This window comes from Dromaius novaehollandiae, chromosome 2 (assembly GCF_036370855.1).
Source record: "Dromaius novaehollandiae isolate bDroNov1 chromosome 2, bDroNov1.hap1, whole genome shotgun sequence".
Lineage (NCBI taxonomy): Eukaryota > Metazoa > Chordata > Aves > Casuariiformes > Dromaiidae > Dromaius > Dromaius novaehollandiae.
Genome location: NC_088099.1, coordinates 159,569,290 through 159,589,215, shown reverse-complemented (window position 1 = coordinate 159,589,215; position 19,926 = coordinate 159,569,290).

Here is a 19,926-nt window from a genome sequence, read left to right as displayed (position 1 = left end):
GGATAGAAGAAAACAGCTGCAGAGCAGGAGCCATGAAGGCAGTTGTCAAGTTTTCTACCTGTAGAAGGAGGATTATAGTTTCTTCCCCCAACAGTCATTTAGTGAAACACTAGTGCTTCATCTGGTATTTGTTATAGATGCTAGGTGCGGTTCAAAGGATCTCAATACACAACCTGGGATACTCCTACTAGTAGTTGTAGTGGGCTTTAAAAAATACAATCTCACACTGTCTGTGAAGAAATCAGATACTGTAGCAACAAAAACAAGAAAAGCTATACTTGGAGCAGTGTTCGAAGATGGTGTATTAAACAAAGCATGAAAGCAGATACTGATCAGTGAGGCTGAAGGGAGAAAACGGGAGATGTAGATTCAGAGAATACCATTGCTTTTGCATAGTAAGAGGGCACACGCAAAAAATTCTGTTACTACGTACTAAAGGCTATTTGATAATGTATGTGCACAGCAAGGCTTAACTGAAGTTGTATATCCACCTTTAATGAGGGCATTTCCTAACCCGTGATTACTTGCTCTTGCGGCTTTATCATTCTTTAAACCACAGGGTTTATGCATTCTAAAAGACACACATACCTCTGTATCAGCCAGCTGTCTGCATGCAGATCACATTCAGGTAGGAAGTATTCATGACCTATAAATAAATAAAAAGAGTGAATGACCAAATATAGTTAAATATAAAAAAAAAATAAAATAGTGGCTAAAACCCACAAAACATCATGAACAAGAAATCAAATTGAGTCCAACAATGCTTATGATAAAATAAAATGATGCCTATGAGAGTTCAAATAGATGTTGACTTTCAGTCAGGAAGGAAGGCTAATGGATTTTGAATAAACAACATTAATTGCTAATGTGATAATGGTACATTAATAGTACAGGAAAAGAAATGACATATTGGAAATTGTTTTCTAAATTAAAGTTTGTTATATTGTTTACTTGTTTTTACATAACATGAAGGTTTCTAACTATCAACAGGATATGGACACATGCTTAAAATCAAGCATGTGTTTAAGTGTTTTTCTACATCCTTGAGACAGCGCAAATATGATCAATTGAATACAGAGCTATTCATCTCGCCATTGAGAACAAGTGGGGAGCATCTTGCTGCTTACAAAGGCTGGGGCTCTTATGGGTCAATAGCAAAGTGCTGCAATTTGTGATAACGACTTGTGGGGAATGATTATTGTTTAAAAGAAAAAGAAGTAGTAGTGTTTTTTTCCTTCCCTAAAATTGATGGAAAACATTTACAAACATGCCAAAGAAAGATATTTAGACATAATATGGAAGTATCAGAAGTAAAATAAAGTCCTAAATGTAGTGAGACGTGAAATGCAAAACCCCTATCAGTAGAGTTAGTCCATAGCATCTTGTATTAAGAAGATTATGTGGGGATTAGTTCCAGTGTAACTGCCACATGAAAATATATGATGACAGGTGTTTTTAAATTACTGTAACAAGGTGGAACCTTCTCTCACAGCCAAAAATTTTGGCAACAAAAGAAACTGATTTTTAAGGCTAAGAAACTGCAGACAGCTGGAACAAAGAGAAATCTATTGACAACAAGTGGAGCTCACTTGCATTTATTTATCATAGACTTGAGCATTTTCCATAAACTCAGCCATGTATGGTTAAAAAAAAGAAAGAAAAAAAAAGCTGTTTATTTCTGCTGAAACCATCCCCCCTACTGTGTTGAAAGCACATTTCCTACCAGCCTTCCTGAGATTACTTAATATTTCCATGTTGTCTGGCAATGAGTTACAAACAAACAAGGAAAGGAAAATCCTCGGACATGAGCCCTGAGTTGAACTTAAGAGTTTTGGTCTGGACATAGCAGCTTAAATCAACTCTGCATATAAACAGGACCCAGTAAGTGGTGAAGATTCGCGCAAGACTTACTGGCTCACTGGGCTACAGTCCTTAAGGCATTTCTGAAGTCAGTGGTTCACAAAGAAGTGAGCTGGCTTCTGTGATGATTCTCCCAAGCTGAAGGACTGGGTCCAGCTCTGAGCTGTCTAGTCCAAAATGAGCATTTGAGCCCCCATTCTTGAACCTGAAACGAGACACCATCCTTGAACCACCACTGTGCTTCTGAAAAAAAATCCTGGTTAATACTATTTTGTTGACACTGCCAATTGAATTGGTGAATTGTGAGTTAGAACAAAGTATTGCAGTGAATGAAGGAAGGGAACAGAGAGTGAAGCTGGTATATACCCAAGGTCGCATCCTGATATGGAAATGGACTGAAGGCAGATGCTGGAAATTGAAAGTGCTCACAAGTACATGGAGCTAAAACAACCCATGCACAGGTTGAACATGGCTAGACAATTAGCTTACAGAAACTTTTCTTGGATTCCACTCTTTCCTGAACTTTGAGCCTATTGGGAAACAGGATTTGTTTTTCCCACATAAGTTATGTGGAGCTGAACTCTCCTTTACTCTATTTGAGCTGGGATTCTTCTCAGTTCACTTTAGATGTCCAAATGGGTGTTTAGATGAGTGTTTGCATCTGAGCTAGTTCTGAGCTAGTTGCTGATCCCCTGCTAAATCTCATTAAGATGTAATCAGTACAGATGAGGGAGACTGTGTCATTCATTTGACCTAATATCAGCACCTATTTAAGCTGTGATAACTCCGCACACCTAGTGGCAGGCTGTCTGCTGACCATTAAGGGGGTCTAGATGATTTTTTCAGCTGTAGATACCTACATCATAAACAGTCTCATTTAGTCAGAAGAATCCTACAGTGCTGGGAGACCTAATGCCAGTTGCAGTGGCTCTCCATAACTCCTGACTTCCGTACTCTGTGGATGCAGAAGATGCTAGTATGCAGGTGGACAGAAGGAGCTGCTGGGCAAATGAACCCCTCTTTCACAGCATGAGGCTTAACAGAGCTCTTGGATCATATAAGAAAAGCTGCACTCCAGTCTTATTATTTCTAAAACACCAATCAGTTATCTCTGAAAAGCATAGGATTAAGTAGGTATCGTTACAACTCCCATAGCAGGCACTATGGGAGAGGTTGTCCACGATACACAGAAACATGCCTGCTTATGTGGGCTATTCTGATTTGAAACACCTAGTTCAGTATCACCATTAAAAGGTTAACCTTAAAGAGGTAGAGCCTAATCCTTGGGGATTACAATATTCACTTCTCCCAATCTGGGAGGGAGGTAGCCCACCTGTATTAAAGATTTCCTTTAATACAGACTCTGAATGTTGCTCCTGATCCAGAATGTTTGTGCTCTTATGGTGCACAAGGAATCTGCAGAAAATGGTACTTCCGAACCTCTTAGGAGGAGCTGCTTTTTTAAACATTCTCGAGCATCTATTTAGCTGACATATATCTGGCAGAGACATCTCCACATCACCTCAACAGAACAGTGACACAGGAACAGAAGACCTTTATTACAGTATAAAACAGAGCAGGAAAAGATCTCTCTTAGTTTCTGTGCTGCTGCACACCCATAACAGCTATCATGCAGTATAATACATGCTACACTTAAAATGATAACTTAGAGAGAGTTCTTCAGTCAAGTAGCACACAGATACAGGTGTTTTGGAGGTATTAACCAGAACAGACCCTAAATTAGCATAGGCTGATTTAGCTTTGCTGAAGCCAGCAGAGCCATCTGATTTACACTGCTTGAATGTCTGCCTTGCTAGTTTTATTACACTTCCAACATTTGTGTTTATACATGTGGGTTCTTTTCATTTTTAACGCTTTTTGGCATTGCTAACCTCCTGTGCTTGAATAGTTAAATACCCTTCCCCCTACACACTTATACTATTAAGTGGCATTTGCAGGGTTTTTAAGAGCACGTGCCAAGCAACAGCACTTTCAACACCACAAGAAAGTGAGTTCTTATGGTCTCTTGGCTGGAAATGTATGTGGGGGCCTTGCATGGTGGCACTGTAGTCTGCAAATCCTGGCACCGTTTGGTTTTGCATGTGCCTAGGAATGCCTGCCCTTCCTCTGCATTCAATTTGCCTGTCTCCAGCTTTATTTAGTCAGATGTTTCTCTTGTGCATCCAGTAAAACTCGACCACAAAAATGAGTAGTTGCTGTTTATAAAATCAGCACATTGTTATGTAATCCAGATGACAGCAGAAGTGTGAAATGCTGTTAAATACTCAGCTATAACCACAGCTCAGTTAGATCTAGACAGTTAGTATGTAGTGGCGTCTAGGTTTCCTGAAGAGCTGACTCTAGAAGCGGGAGGCCCGTTTTACTTTCAGGGTATGGGAAATACAGAATAGCTCTGACAGAAGTCTATGCACTTATTCTGACTTCTTAGTGGTCTTAATGAAGAATTCAAGTCTACAGGTTTAATAAAAAATATGAGGTACATTTATAACTGTAACTTCTTTGGTAGTTTGCATTTGCATTTGGTAGTTGCATCTTACAGATCAACATGAGCGAGAAAGACATTGGGAAAATAGTCAGAAATGCACATTTTCTAACACATTGGAATAAACCCAGAATCTGTAAATTGGGAAAGTAGTGTGGTCACTTACAATGGATATCAAGAATGGATATAAGAAGAAAAATAATGTTATCCTTAGCAAGTTAGCAAACACAACATTCTTCTGGAATTTTCTATTAAAAAAATCTTAATCTTCTACAAAATTCCAAAGTATTTCCACCCAGTGAGAGAAATAACATATACTCACACCAATAATACAGTAGTTTTATTAACAGAAATGTGCTTGAATACAACTCTTAACAGAACAAAATAAAAATTTGCCCTTAAACGCTCTGACTACTGGTCTTTTAGGTCTGGTGTTCTGACCAGGAATAGCTATTACTAAAAATATATATCCTTTCTTCTTCATAATTCATTTTGGTTTTTTTTCCTACAGTGCTATTAGTATGGACTGGAGGAAATTTTGTTCTTTCTTTAAAAATATGTTTCCTTTACCTTAGACTACCTAGCCGAAAATAGCCCTTGGTTCAAAAATATGTTACCTGGTTAGAAACCAGCCACTGTGTGACCTAGTGAGACAGTCAAGTTTGAAAATCAAGCAGAATCATTGTAGTGAGAGATCTATTTACTTCTATCCTGGGATCTGCCCACAGACCCCATGAATATGAATGGGGATGAGCAGGGAAAGAGATGGGTTATGACCATGTCATCTTGCATTGCTTCCTAAAGCTGGGTGTGGGAAAAAGCCTACTACACATCATACTACCTGGTGGAAAGTGCAACCTACCAATTATCCATACCCCAGTATGAACGATGATAACCTCATTAAACTAACACTTACGATCATTTACACCTATCACATGCTCTTATAAGTGAGATGAGACAGTTTCTATTAATTAACTGCACACTCAAAATATACATTCTCTTCTGCCAAAGTGTAGTTGAAAGCAACAAAAGCTAAATTAAAAATATCCACATTTCTTTATAAAACAAAGTAATACCATTAGCTTGAGCATCACACTCAGAAATGCTGGGAAATGGAACACCACCTCCAGGTTCTGTTCAGATGTAGTACTTCTTTAGTCAGCCCAGGAATTCTGTATAAAATAAGGAAATACTTTATAAATGAGAAAGACCTTGTGATTGGGGAGAAGAAAAGCGTGGCATTCTCAGACATTATTTCATTTCCCTGTCCGAGGGTGTGGATTTCCTAGCAGCAAAACCCATTTTATCCCTTTCTCCCCTGCCACGTTCCTCTCCCAGTTTTGAAGATGGCTGTCAGCACGGTCCAAGTACCCAGGCTCTGTCTCCAGTCTGTAGAAGTATTGCTTGGACCACTATTAGAGACAGATGCACTGACCTCAGTTTTACTGACAGTGAATGAATTCTTACCTGGATTTACTCAGTTTTGTTGCAGTTCTCCATAATGAAAGCCAGAAGCATCTTTGATGTTTCCTCCCAGTGCCCAGCCATCTTTGGAAAATCCCATTACTAAGAACATAGTGGTGATATGTCAAAAGCATAATTTGTCACAGAGTCAGATCCTACAGTGTAGGAGTCTCCTGCTTCTCTTTTACCTCTCCTTTCTTAGCCTGCTACTACAGCATCTCTGAGTTTCTGTCAGTTCTGGGGGCTCCTCAGGTTATCACTGGAGGATTTCTGAGAAGAAAATTTCAACTCTTTAGCTGCAATTTCCATAATTCCCACGCATGGTGACAAATAGCTCATTTCAATGTGCAATTTCTGTCTGTTATTCTCCCTTTCCCATACAGTCTAATAGCAAACTCACCATTTTTACAGCACAGGAACACAAAGCTTAGGTACAGATGGATCCCATTTGAAAGATACTGCTCCTATAATCATAAAGATTACAATTTCTGTGTGTCCGCAGTAGTCATTTTCTAGGGAAGTGCTAAATAATAAAATCTATACTGAATGAGTGCTGGGCTTTTTTACCTAAAAAAAGGGGCAAATGTTATCCACATGATATAACAGCGAAGAAACAGCAAGATACTCCATGAACTATTAGCTAGGAGCACCAATGGGTATTTTAATATGAGAGACACTCTCTCTTGCCTTCTACAACTCTTACATAGGAGTTCAGTTTAAAGATAGCCTCTGATACACCGAAACGAGTAGTGGAGTGGAGTGCTTGATGTAACTCTAGGAAAAGATTGTGTGTGCTGAAACCGGTCGGGGTCGGCAATAGTAGATCTACCAGAGGCTGCTGATAGGGACTAATCTGTTTGCAGCCGTTTCGTGGTTCTTCCATTTCTGCCCACAAGAAACTCCTGCCTTCCTCTTCTTCTCCTCCATGCTGATTACTTCAGGGAGACAGAGCAACAAGGCAGGCTGAAGAGTCCTGGCCATAGGCAAGTGCCATATATCAGTGCAGGCAAACATCCAAAAAACTTGGTTTGGGCGGCAGGGTAAAGCCTCACCCTGTGGGCCACCCACACGTGTTTTCTTTGGGACAGATACCCGGATACTTCTATGGCTGCTACAACCCTCAGGCTCTGCCCTCTGCTGCACTCCTTTTTCCAGGAAGCGCTTTTAGAGATAGATGGGATTAAATGTTATCTCAAATCTAATTTTGGATAAGTGCATTATCAGACTCTGTGTCATGAACAGGGGCTGCTTTTACTTGAATGTTAAGAAAAAAAAGATCAAATCCTTTATAGAAGAATGTCCTGGTGTACAATTCCCCCCACAAATTATGAGTTAATCTTTTGAGTAAATGAGTAGATCATATTTATGAAACAGACCTTTTAAAAGTAAGAAATTAGGGACCTGCATGAATTTGTGTCACACGCTCCATTTTACGAGGTACATTTTATCATTTACAGTGCAATATGAAAATAGAGAGCTCTGTTTCATCAGTTACTCATATCCAGCTGCTATGAAAATAATATGTTTGATATAATTCATTTGACATTTGATGGGTTTAAGGTTCCTCTGACAAGATATAATCAACTCATTATGGAGAAACAGAAGCCTTCCTTGTTACAAATAAATTATTCCTAGTCATGATTGAATTACCGTGTATTCAGTGAAACTGGGATGGCTGGGCTTCCAGTAGAAGTGGATATTTTATCATCAGGCCTCTGTGATAAAAAACGACTCAAGTCACTTTATGTTTTCTCTCTTCAGTGCCCTGATTAATGAGTGGTGTTACTTTTCTAAATGAACAAATTAGGTCTTTCCTAATTTCTCTGTTTTTTCACATTAATGCTACTGGATTGAAGTATAAAATAACCTGTATATCATTTCTATGCACAGAGACTGAATCAAGAATTTGGCCACTCTGTTATTTTACTTTATTTTATTAGTTTATTTTTAAACATCATATACAGTCTTTGTGAAGTAAGACTAGCTTTATGGGTGGGGTGTGAATTGTCCGTTTTAAATCAAAAGCTGTCATTTACTTAATTTTGGTGTTAATATTAAACCTGTTATGCCCATGCCCTGTTCCTCCATTACTTTGGAGGAGCAGAGCAAAGTTATGTCATTTTACTGGTATCAAAGAGCTAAAAATGCATCACCATAGGGAGCTGAGGCAACGCAGCCGTCCAGGACTATACACCACTGCTGAACATGCTTGGGATTGAGCATACAGCACAGTATGCACAATCTTGCAAGTTCAGCTTCCATGATTTCAAAGGAATTTGCACATGCAAAACCTTTTAACATTTTTTGTGGACTGTAAAATAGATCGAAATAATGTTTCATAGTGGAGACATAAAAACAGCAATAAAAATACATCTGGGATGACAACTATGAGGAGCAGACTAACACATAAAGTAGAACCCTGAAAGTGCCACCAAAAGACCAGCCTGTCTCTTCAAAAACTTGCAATTACAACAGTCCTTGATAGACATTAGAACAAAAAACACTTGGGCCATTTTGAAGCAAAGGCACACAAATTACCTAGCAGCTACTGACTACTTCTTTAAATTTCCAGAAATATTACCTCTCAGAGGAACCACTTACTATTTCTGCATATCTGAAACATAAAAAGCGTTTCACATACAGTCAAAAACAAGAAGAGGAGACCCAAGGGCACTGTCCTCTTTGCTCTATGGAAGATCCTTGTTCATCCTTAGAAGGAAAGTGACTATTTCTTTGTTCTTTGCCATTATTATAGAATAAAGTGTATCGTGTGTCTGGCTTGCTAGCTCATAAACTAGCTATCATATACTGTGCTTAGTTAATGTTTCTACATAGGGTCACCCTAAGTCTAAACAGACCAAAGCAAATGGAAAATGAACTACTGACTTCACTGATGCTGAAGAAAGCCAGAATGGTGCACTACACGTAAAGTCACTTTAAGTCTCACTAATTCCACATGTATCAATCCTGTCCTTGCTCTCTATATAATCTCCTTGCAGCTACAAGCAGTGCAATTCACCATGATACAGAGGGACTTAAAAATTAGCCTCCAGCAATTCCACTAAGTACTATTCACTAAAACGTGATGATCACTCATGGGAAAGTTCGCAAGATCTTGTAAACTGCCTGTTGAGATTGGATGGTAAAGTAATATACTCTTATGAGTTCCTGCTGCTTTTCCAAGTGCAGCTCTGTAACCCTTGGCAAAAGTCAGAATAATCTCATGGTGCCATGCATTTAAATCTCTTAGGTGGCTTGCAAAACCCAGCATCCAATGTCTCCATCACGCTGACAGTTTTCAGTCCACACTTTCCTTCTGAGCACTGTCATTCTTTGTATTTTCTCAGCACTATCACTCAAGGTAACTTCACATGCTTTATTTGCTCTTTGTTTCTCTCTGCATTTTCTCCTTGTTTCCTAGAGTTCTGAGTAGCATTTCTCACCTTTTTACAAATCTATTTAACATGTTTTTTGCCATGGGCGAGCTGCTTACACTTGCTTTTCTTAGAGACGTGAAATCAAATGACAGAGGAGACTTATCAGCATTAATGTACAGATTAATTAGCACATAAGTGTAAGTACACTAAAGTATGTCAAAATACACGAAGGCTGTCTATAGAGAGCATAGACTTTAGTATTAATGTAGCTAACCAGGTTTTCTTCAGTTCACATGGTAGGATGGACAATAAGATCTTGGGTTTTGTTTCTGACATTGAGTGTTTGTGTCTGGACTATGACAGTTGTGCCTCTCTGTCACTGAGTTCTGATAACTGATTCCTGGGCTTCAGGCTCTTCTGAAGTGCAGGACTTTTCAAAATGCACATTGCGTGGTTCAGTGGAGCTCATTCTTCGCTATCACATAGCAGTATTGTTTGCAGATTATCTTTTGTATATCTTGCTGGTAGACAGAGGATGCCAACCATAATACAGGCAGACAAAAGTATTTCATTAAGATTAGGAAGCGGAAATATGAATTTTTAGAATGGTAGTTTCTGTTTTTTACACTAACTACCAGTTAGCTATAATTTAGTTATCAACCATAGACTTTGTCAGGGAAATTAAACATGTTCCTGCATAGCTGGGAGAGGGCTTGAGAGTCAGAACTCGGTGAATATCCTCTTTCCTTTGGGCGGAGGAATGGCCAGGCCTGTGGTAGGAGGGAATCAGAGTTCACGGAGAAGGAAAAAAAGCAAGTGCACAGGGCAGGACAGCAAAACTCATGTGAGGAGTAGAATTTTTTTGCTGATGATGGTAAAAAAGTACGTGAAAAACCCCAGGGTAAATCTAGAAGAACAAAAGACCCCCTTCCCGCCATCCGCTCTCCACTGTGATTTGCCTTTCCAGGAAAGGCTACCGAATCTGTCGGGAAAGAAGATATAATCTTGGCAGTGACTGCTGAAAATAAAGAGCATTTCAAATACGGAGAGGTTAGGCTTGCTACACACACTGCACTAGTCCATCTTCAGCTCATTTGTAGTGAGAAGAGCTGCCCAGGGTAACCCCTCTTGTTACCATGGGAATAGGAGCAGCCAACTTAGTAGTGCAGTAACCGGTCAGATTGGGTGAATCTGTGTGTATTTCACAAGAAGGTATTTTCTCAGCTGCATGATCTGAGTTGTCATAAACATTAATCTGTTTATCTTACAATATCTGACAAAGAAGGAAAAAAACCAATTTAAAATTATTTGACCCTGGGTTTTAAACAGAGTGATTATTTTGCAGAGTCTGAACTGCAGAAGTCTTTTTTTTTTTTTTTTTTTTTTTTTTTAAGGGAAAAAAGAAACAAAGCAAAGCAAGTCTGGTAGATTGGTATAGATTTTAACTACTTCTTGCTAAAATCTATTGCATAGACAACCTGATGTCAACAGCAAATCTATTTCCTCTGATCAGCAATAAAAAATGATTAGGGATTGGCAAATGGATTCAATAAGATAATTTCAACAATCATTACTTTATAAATGATGTTTTAACTGTCCTCAGTAACTGCAGAATATGATTAGCTTAGTGCCCTTCAATCAAGGCTAACTCTGGTTTCCCCACTTGAGAATCCTGAGTAGATTTTTTTCTTAAATCAAAAATTACTTTGCTAAGAATTACTGAGCTTCACATCCCCATTTCCTGAATTAAGCTCTCACTGTGGAAATAGGTTATGACTGAAATTGTAGGTGTGGTTAAATTTTTTACAATTCCAGTTTGAGAAAAAATAATAACTGAAACAATCCAAATTCTTAGATTTGGATTCTGTATAAGGAAATATTAAAACCCTCTGCACACCAAAAATATAAGGAGTGAGTAGCGTCTATACATCATGAATGGCTTGAGGAAGTTGAGTAAAGAACAATATAAATCCTGGGGGCTACAAAATGAAATTACTGCCTAGCCCATTTGAGACAAACATTTTCTGAAACAGAGAATGTAGTTCAACTGTTGAACAACTTCACAATGATATTTTGCATGACAAATGCACAAATGGATTCAAAACTCAATTAGATTTATAGAAGAAAAGTCACCCAAGAGCTATGAAACACAAAGATACGATCTCTGTTTTGGGATGTCTTTAAGCCACAGACTTCAGAAGGGAAGTTTGTAGGAGGAATATCACTGGATATTTTTTTCTCAGATAAGCATTTGCTTCTAGGTCTTCGCTGAGACAGGATTGTGGGCTAAGAAACTTTGATCTAAACAAACACACTTGTTTATATCTTCTCGTTGATGTTAATGTCACAAAGGACTATTCAATCAACTCCTCCAGCCTCCCACATACCCTTTAGTGTTTCACTGACTTACCTTCATATACACGCAAAGCTTGTCTTTGAGTGCACCGCTTTCACCTAGCACATCAGCCAGCCTTGGTCTGCAGACCTCAGGGAGAAGAGAGTCCAAAAAGTCTCTTAATAGTATGTCCAAGCAGAAGATCTCCCTTGCTGAGAAACATTTGTCACCTACATTAGCCCTCATCTGCCTTTGACTCCCATGCCTTAGGTAAACCTGGTTACGTCTTCTTGTCAAGAGCAGAGAGGATTTTTACACCTTGCATTTACTCCTAGAGAAAGTTTGTTTCACCAAACTTTTACTGTGAAATTTAAATGTTGCTCTTTTGTTTGCTGGTGTTAGAATAAGTTTCTTGCTAGGGGATGTGACAGACGTTATAACATATATCATAGACTAAGCTCAGTCCTTCTGCTGAGTGGCAGGAGAAAAGAACGCAGGACTTGAGGCAACTGCAAAGGGCCTGATTTTGGAATTCTTATTCAGGCAAATATCTTTGATTACAAGGAATGGATTTCAGAGTGACATTTAGCAGCTTTTTACACCTGTCTCATAACTCGGTAAGATTTTCCTTGTCCAAATAATGACAGAACAGCACTCAAACAAAGCTCTTTGCATTTTGCTCCTTGTCCAACAGTTTTCCTCACCTGATGATGACTGACTGATTTATACTATATGTCTTGTGGCACAGGCATTGCAGTGGCTTGTTTGTGCCTCCTAACAGCAGTGAGACTGGAATCTTCTTTTTCTTTGAAGAATAATTTTTGCTGAAGTTGACACTTTTTCCGGAACATTTCAATCTCAGTGAAAAGTGGTCTGGGAAAATCTATAAAATAAAAAAAGAAAGAAAAGAAACCTTTCAGGGTTTGTTTACATTTGGGATAAGTCTAAGATTTGTCTTAAAATTTTTAGTTTCCATTTGGAACCCTTTTCATTCCATTTTATATTACTTAATTACAGGCTCTTACTGTAATGACAGATTATATTATTTTAACTTCATTTCAGAATCACTAGGGAATTGTTACTTATATTTAAATATTTGTCCTTCTAGATCAAACTACCTCCCTTTTAATTAAATTGTCACTAACTCCACATAGAACACAAATAGAGAGAACATGGGAACAAATTTTGTTTCTACTTTGAAGAATCATCATTAAATAGAAGTTTTCTGTAGCAATGTTATAATAAATAAAATGAATATCAATAACATTAATAACATTTGAAAAAAATTGAATGTAAAATATTGTGCAATGAAAACATAAACTTTTCTGATTAGCTATCCTTGAAATTTTTTGAAACTGAATGAAAACATCTCATCATGAAAGAATTTCTTCAGAAAGCTGGAAATTCCAGTTTTTCACCAGCTTCATTTTATAAGCTGTTACCCAGTATCTTGTGGATTAATCCATTACACATCTAAATCTCCTAGCTGACACAGAACTTACTTAAAACATAACTCTGAGGGATAGGCTTATGAGACACACATCTCATTTCCGAGATGGGCCCAGTGGGACAGCAATTAAGCAATCGTCTTCCCAGCCAGTTCAATAATAGCAAATAAATGCTTGAAAATCTACCAAAACATTACTTTAACGTATTTTAGTATTGTTTATTAATAAATAAAGTTGTCAATTACATTTTGCTTCTGCTCCTCAGGCATTCCAAGAAGTACCAACTTAATGTCTAGAGCTTAGCTTTTATTAACACCTTCCTCAGGCAGAAGGTTATAAATTTTTCTGAGTCATGGGAAACATTGTGAGTTATTTCAGAAAAAAAAAGAGAGATATTTAAAGTCTTGCCCTGTATTTATTTTTGTTGTTGTTGTTGTCATTTGGGGGTGTAAGTGGAATCTTAGTAAGTCCTGAGACCCTCGAGTCCCATGAGGAACTTGAGAAGAGAATTCATGGTGCTTCCATCGATAGCAATATCTCCAGATCGTCCAGGATTACAGTTAAAGCAGTCTGGAGACTTCCTTGGCTGGTTGATGTTGGGTCATCTTGATCTGTAGGGACAATTTCTGTGATCAAATCATTTTGTCTTCTTCCACATGCATTTTCTCCCTCTAACTATGACTTTTTAGACATTCACCCTCTCACCAAGAACAGCTGGGGGACTGCCCAGGAGGACAAATCTGTTGGCTTGATATCCCTTTGTGTTGCTGCCAGGGTGGGAGGTAGAGCTGGGCACAGCATGTACACTGCGGTATTGTGCTGTCAGAGCAGGCACAGCTGCAAAACTGCTTTCCAACCAGTTGCTTTTGATATTTATTTGTTTCTTGTCTGGCTTCTGAAGAAGGAGAGCATAGTTTCATGGACTGTCCAGAATTTTTCTACTGGGAGAAAAAAAAGATATTACCAGCAAAGGAAATAAACAGACAAAAGATTTTACTGTTATCTTTGTCCTTATGTTCTGTGCCCAGCAACAGTAATAGTTGATAGAGGCAGAGAGAAATAGAAATGCTTAGTTTACTTAACTTGATGTGTCAGTGAAATACAATTTTTGCACTTAGTTTTGTTTTTTCAGGATCTGTTTTCTTTGCAGATACATTGAAAAATATCTCACTGTTTCGGAAAGTCCCCATCAGGAAGACTTGCCCAACAAAATCAGTGAATTTTCCATGTTATTTAAAAAAGTAGCATTTAACTCTTCCAAAGAATAATGAGAATGGCAGCTGCACAGATAATTTTCAAGAAATATGGGGAAAAGGGCAGCATTTAACTTACTGGCGCCTCTAATCTAGAATTGTGTCACTTTGGTTATTGAAACATATTATAAAACTGGTAAGTGCAACTGGAGAAAAATCTGGGCTTTCCAGGAGAATCATTCCAGCATCTTTGGAGTTAATTGTGTCCATTTCCTAAAGGCTCTTCTCACAGACATTATACCCTGTGTGCCTGGTGTGACCAGCCAAAGAGCTGCTTATTGATCCAGGAGCCTCATTACAACTTGTACAATGTGAACTTAGCATCACCGGTCATGCCATTAGTGTAATTATCTTATTTCATTAGTGATAATGCCATTTTGCATTACAGTATATTGGCTCACTTAAAAAGTAATGAAGATTAGCAATCAGCGGCTGTATCTGTTAACTTCAGAGCATGCCTCTGAACTTGGTCATGCTAAGCCCCAGGATCTACTCTGTGTGGCGACACCGAAACCTGTGTGGTTCTGTGGGTGGCAGCCGTCACTCGCAGGATGGTGTAATGCTGTTTGAATTCACATAAGGCACTGACGGTCACACCCAGCCTCCTGCAGCTTGTGAGAGGACCATACTCCTGGGATCTGGACCCCAAACAGTAATTTCTTTGTTGTTAATATGCCACTAACTGCAGGCCAGGACCCACTGAGGAAGTCGTTTTGCTGCCATCATCATGGGTTTTTGTAAGGATCTGGCTTTTCATGATGTGAAATGCTCCACTTCATACCAGATAAATTGCTGCTGAGTGGGATGCGAACACTAGAGGCTGAAAAGCCCAGAAAGTAATGTATATATACAACATCTTTAATGGGATATTCCAGGGGAATATCTTCCTCTTCTTCCTTTAACTGACTGACTTTGAGTAGAGAAAGATGGGAATTCCTACGGAGACTAGCAAAACCAGTCCTCTGCTTGAGTGCGGAAGTGCTAACTGAGGCTATGACTGCAGTGTTTCACTGCAGGCTCCTTGAACTGGGGGCTGGATCCTGAAGCATTTTTTAATCTTAGTACGTCAACCTTTTTCCCATTCAGACTGAGGGTGGCAGATATTTCCTGCTTCTTGTTGGCCTCCTTTCTTGTCCTCCCATCAGTGAGTTCAGCAAGGAAGCAACGGAGCAAGCTCTGGGATAGCTCCATCTCTCTTACCTCTGTTCTCCAAGCATTTAATCAATGAACAGAACAACCTCCTACAGGAGATGCTCTTGCAATGGTGAACCATCATCAGAGACCTGCAGCATTTGGGCTTTCAATCCCAGTTGAGAAAGCACGCCGAGGTTTGATTTGGGGATTGACAAACGTTTGACTACATCAAATACATTTTTGTCCATTAGCTTCATCCTCATCCAGTTTGAACACTTGAAAAGCTGACCAGTGTTTTTCAGCAGAGCAAAAAGCTGAAGAAATTGATTACTAAATTGGAAACCATGTTAAAAAGAAAAGCAGAAAACCAGAATGACAACTTAAATCTCATGCTATCACTCTCTTATCCTTGCTGTCAGTTATGGCAACAGTTCGCAGCTCTCTGTATGACAGATGAGAATCAACTCTTTTTAACTTTGCCTCAGAGAAAAAGTCTTTCAGAGTGGATGAAACCTGGGTCTGCTTTGCAGTTACACAGAAATGCAATTGTAAGTCACTTGCATAATAGTGCTTCCTATTTTTATTCTTTCTAACTAGCTAGTTTTATTGGAATCTGTTTGCTCAGTTCTTCTGATTCATTCTTACTTTTTATGACAACAAGGATAAAATATTGTTTCAGATTACTTATTTCTGACCAGCCCTTGGAAATACCCTGACACTGGTTTGTTGTATTGTTTCATTGGGCACTTCTTCTTCAAGTTAATAGTTACACAGTTAACACAGTTAATAGACTTGAATGTCTCAGTTTTCTCATTTGGTCAGTCTTAGATATTTGCCATGTCATGTAAGGGATAAGTGATTTCTCATCTCCTGTGTGAGCACAGAATCCCATCTTATCCAGTGTCCAAGAATGCTAAAACCACATTTTTCAGAACTAAATATAAGCAGCTTTATCATATATAATAACTAAACCACATGCAGTTGTGAAGCCAGTCTAAGGCTGGAACACTATTTGCTAGTTGAATAAGATTTGAAAGATACTTTTTATCCTAGAAGAACTGTGGATCATCTTTATATTCACAAACACACTGAATTCTGCTCTTTGCCCTCAATACTCTTGCCACTATGATAGATCAATGCAACTCTTACACATAAAAAAGAAACTGAGAGGCTCAGAAATGGAAAAGAATTTATTAAAATGAATACGTGATAAATGTATTTAAAGTGTTAATAAATTGAACAAGGATGACTGAGGACTACCACTGTAACAGCATTCAAAATTAACCTTAAGCCATTTCATGGCAACTTAAAATCTTGGAATCGATGGACATCATCCTCCTACTGTAAGATCATGGATGTCGGTGATGAACTTGCCTTAGCTGTCTGTGTACAGGCCTTTAATGTAAATGGAAGCTGTGCTTTCCCAGCAGAAGGATGCAGTAAACTCACCTTCTCACTCCTTGACTCCAGGATACAAATGAGAGAGACATGCAAAACATTCACAGTGAAACATAAAATAAGAAATCTGAACATCTAAACTTTTTACTTATTCAGAATTATTGCCTTATCATGTTCTCACTGCACAATGAAAATGTCTTCACTGTGAAAATAAGTGATGAGAACATTAGAAATTATCACGCTTTTGACACATATAGACAAACACACTCACAAAATATTCTCAGTTCTGCAGAGTCAATCATTTCATTCTATATGATATTTAGGTCTAGACAATATCAGAACACTAGCAAACATACTGTCAGAAACAATCTCACATAGTCAAAGTGATGGATTAGCAGATTTCATCACTCTTTTCCAATGCTGTGATTTTATGAACTGTGCATTGTGGTTTTTGATTTGATGTTATGAAAGATGTACTTGATAAATGCCTTGTTTGTGTGTACTTATTTTTCACTGCAGTTATAGCTGGAACATGGATGGCATGATCACTTTAGAGCACATGTGAAGATAGCACTGCTGAGGGTGGCTCGAACAGTATGATATACATGCAAAGTGCCTCATTTTGAGGGGGAAACAGCTGCTCGTTTCAAGATCAATCTCAGGTATCAAGAATGTGAATTACTACTTTCTAATCTCCTCAGTCATGCTCCTAGGTTGTAAAACCAAAGGCTTTATTGTAGAATTGCTTCTAGAGAACCATCTAATAATTATCTGATCTTTGAAATGGATACAAACTCACCATATCCTTGGGAGCAGCAGGTAAAGGTCACACACTGAAATTGCTTGCTAGTACACACAACCAGATATTGCTGGCAATTTCTGACTTAAAGATATTTATAATGACTACCTAAATCCTACTGAACCATCAAAACTGTGTAAAATACTATGGGTTAGAACCTGAGCAGGATCTTGTTGCACGTAGCCCTGCCGAAATTCATGCTGCACATTACAAGATCACAATACTTTTCTGTAAGTCCTTTTCTGTACTTTAAAAAAAAAATTTACTGCATTTTTGCCTCTAGGACTCCACTCTATTCAAAGGATAGAGTCAGGCTTCTACAGAAAATGGCTCAAAGCAAGAACCTTCCTTTGGTACTTTGAATATCCCTCTGAGGAGCCCTTCCCTCTGGGGGATGATAGGAGTGGTGTGATGTGGATATTTCACTAAACGTCTTGCAAAGACTTTGTATTGCGTGCCAGGAACACCTACTCCAAAGTGCAGCTAGTGTATTGTAAATCCATACCCTGGCTCTCCTATACTACCGTCTCTCAAGAGCTGGCATAGTGTTTCTCAGAAGTGGAGGCAAAGCTGAATTTCACTGCTGCAGGGCTGTAGGCTGGGACCAGGCCAGACGGCGAAGCAAAAGCCAGGAGAGCCAGGCTTGCTGTTCCCATTACCCCTACAGGGCACGGCATGGCTGAAGGGGCTGAGACTGAGAGGAGCCATCCTAGACTTTACATACCATGCAGATGCCACTGCTTCAGGCACCCTTGCCTCTCCCAGGTGTATTATCAGCATGGCTTTTCTGCTTTCTGGTACATGTCGTAAGGACTGCGTTTCGTACTGCCCTGCTTTTCCAGTCCTGTGTGCCAGAGTGCTTCCCTTCAAAGCCTGCAGAGCGGGAGACACTGTCCCTCTGTTTTATTAAAATCCATTAAAAAGAGTGGAAGAAGTATTCCAGTGAATCAGTGTAGCTGTGGCTGGAAGCACCTCAGCGGTGATGAGTGTCCCTTCTTTATGGATGTTTCACTGGTTGGGAAGAGGATGTTGCTGGGAGAAAAGGATCCACCTAACTAAAGGCTGATGTTTGCTCAGTTAGGGCAAAAGTGATTTGGTTAATAGGGAGTGCAGACATCCAGAGAGAGAGAGAGAGAGAGAGAGAGAGAGAGGGGACTAATAGAGATAAGAACGCAACCCAAAGCACGTGCAAGAAACGTGTCAGAAGACTTTGATGTCCTCCTGCAGGGAAGCATGGTTGGTTTGGACAGACGGCACACCAGGGAGAATGGGAAGTTCGCTTCTGAATATCTCTGTCTTGTGGGCGAATTATCTAAAATCTGTGTAAATAACGAAAGGAGGGGACGCGGTGGAAAGGGCAAAGTGGGGCAAGACAAACAAAACAAAGGGTCAGATGAGAAAGTAATTATTAGCTCACGCTTCAAGGACATTTGTGGGAGTGATCTTCCCCTGAACAAAACAGTACACAGAGACCCTCTTTTTGTTGTCCAGAGTTTCCAAAAGATTTCTGAGCAAACAGCCATGGGTAGTTCAACATCCTAATTATAGCTTGCTCACCATGCAGTTCTGAAGTGTTGCTGAGCTCCCTGGCACAACAGCTGTTTGAATCTACTTCCCAGAAGTCTTGGGCTCCTTGCCACAGTAGTGCACTTGATTTATGACAGACTTTTAACAGGGGACCTAGGGGAGACTTGATTGTGCAGCTGATGATGGTTGCTTCCTCAGACGCAGGAGTCGAGGGCAGGGTTGTCCTGTTCTTTCCCATAGGTGTCTGGGCAAGGGCCCTGGAGTCAGCTGTTCCCTCAAGTGCTCTCGGGGTGGGGGCAAATCTCTCTCCATGTGGGACGAAGAGCTATTTCTTCCTCCCGCTAGCTCACTTGACAACGTGCTAGACTTGTTAAAAAAGATTTCTTTTTTATTAGGTTACTGGAGGGTTTAAGGCTGCTAAGCACAGACCACAAAAAGAAAAAAAAAAAAAAGAAAAAGAATGAAGTAGAAGCCCTGGGCCAAAACACCTCACAGCTCCCTGGAGTTTGAGCCCCTGGACTCAGTCCATGGAGTTACTCTACATTAGTGGCAGAGGGATTAAGAACAGTGAGTTTTGGCCCTGCTTACACTGCAACCCCTGTGTTTTTTGCATGCCGCAGAGCCAATCTATTGAAAAGGTTTACAGCTCTGATGGAGCTGCTCTGGGCAGCCTTTCTCACTTCAGCGTATGGAGTAGCCCTTATGTTTCCACTGTGTGAAGATTATTTGTTTCTAGGAGGCATGGAAACGTGTTCGACAAATAGTGCAGGCAAATTTCACAGCTTAAACCTTTCTTGGCTGGAAGCTCCATAGTGGGACTGTAACCGA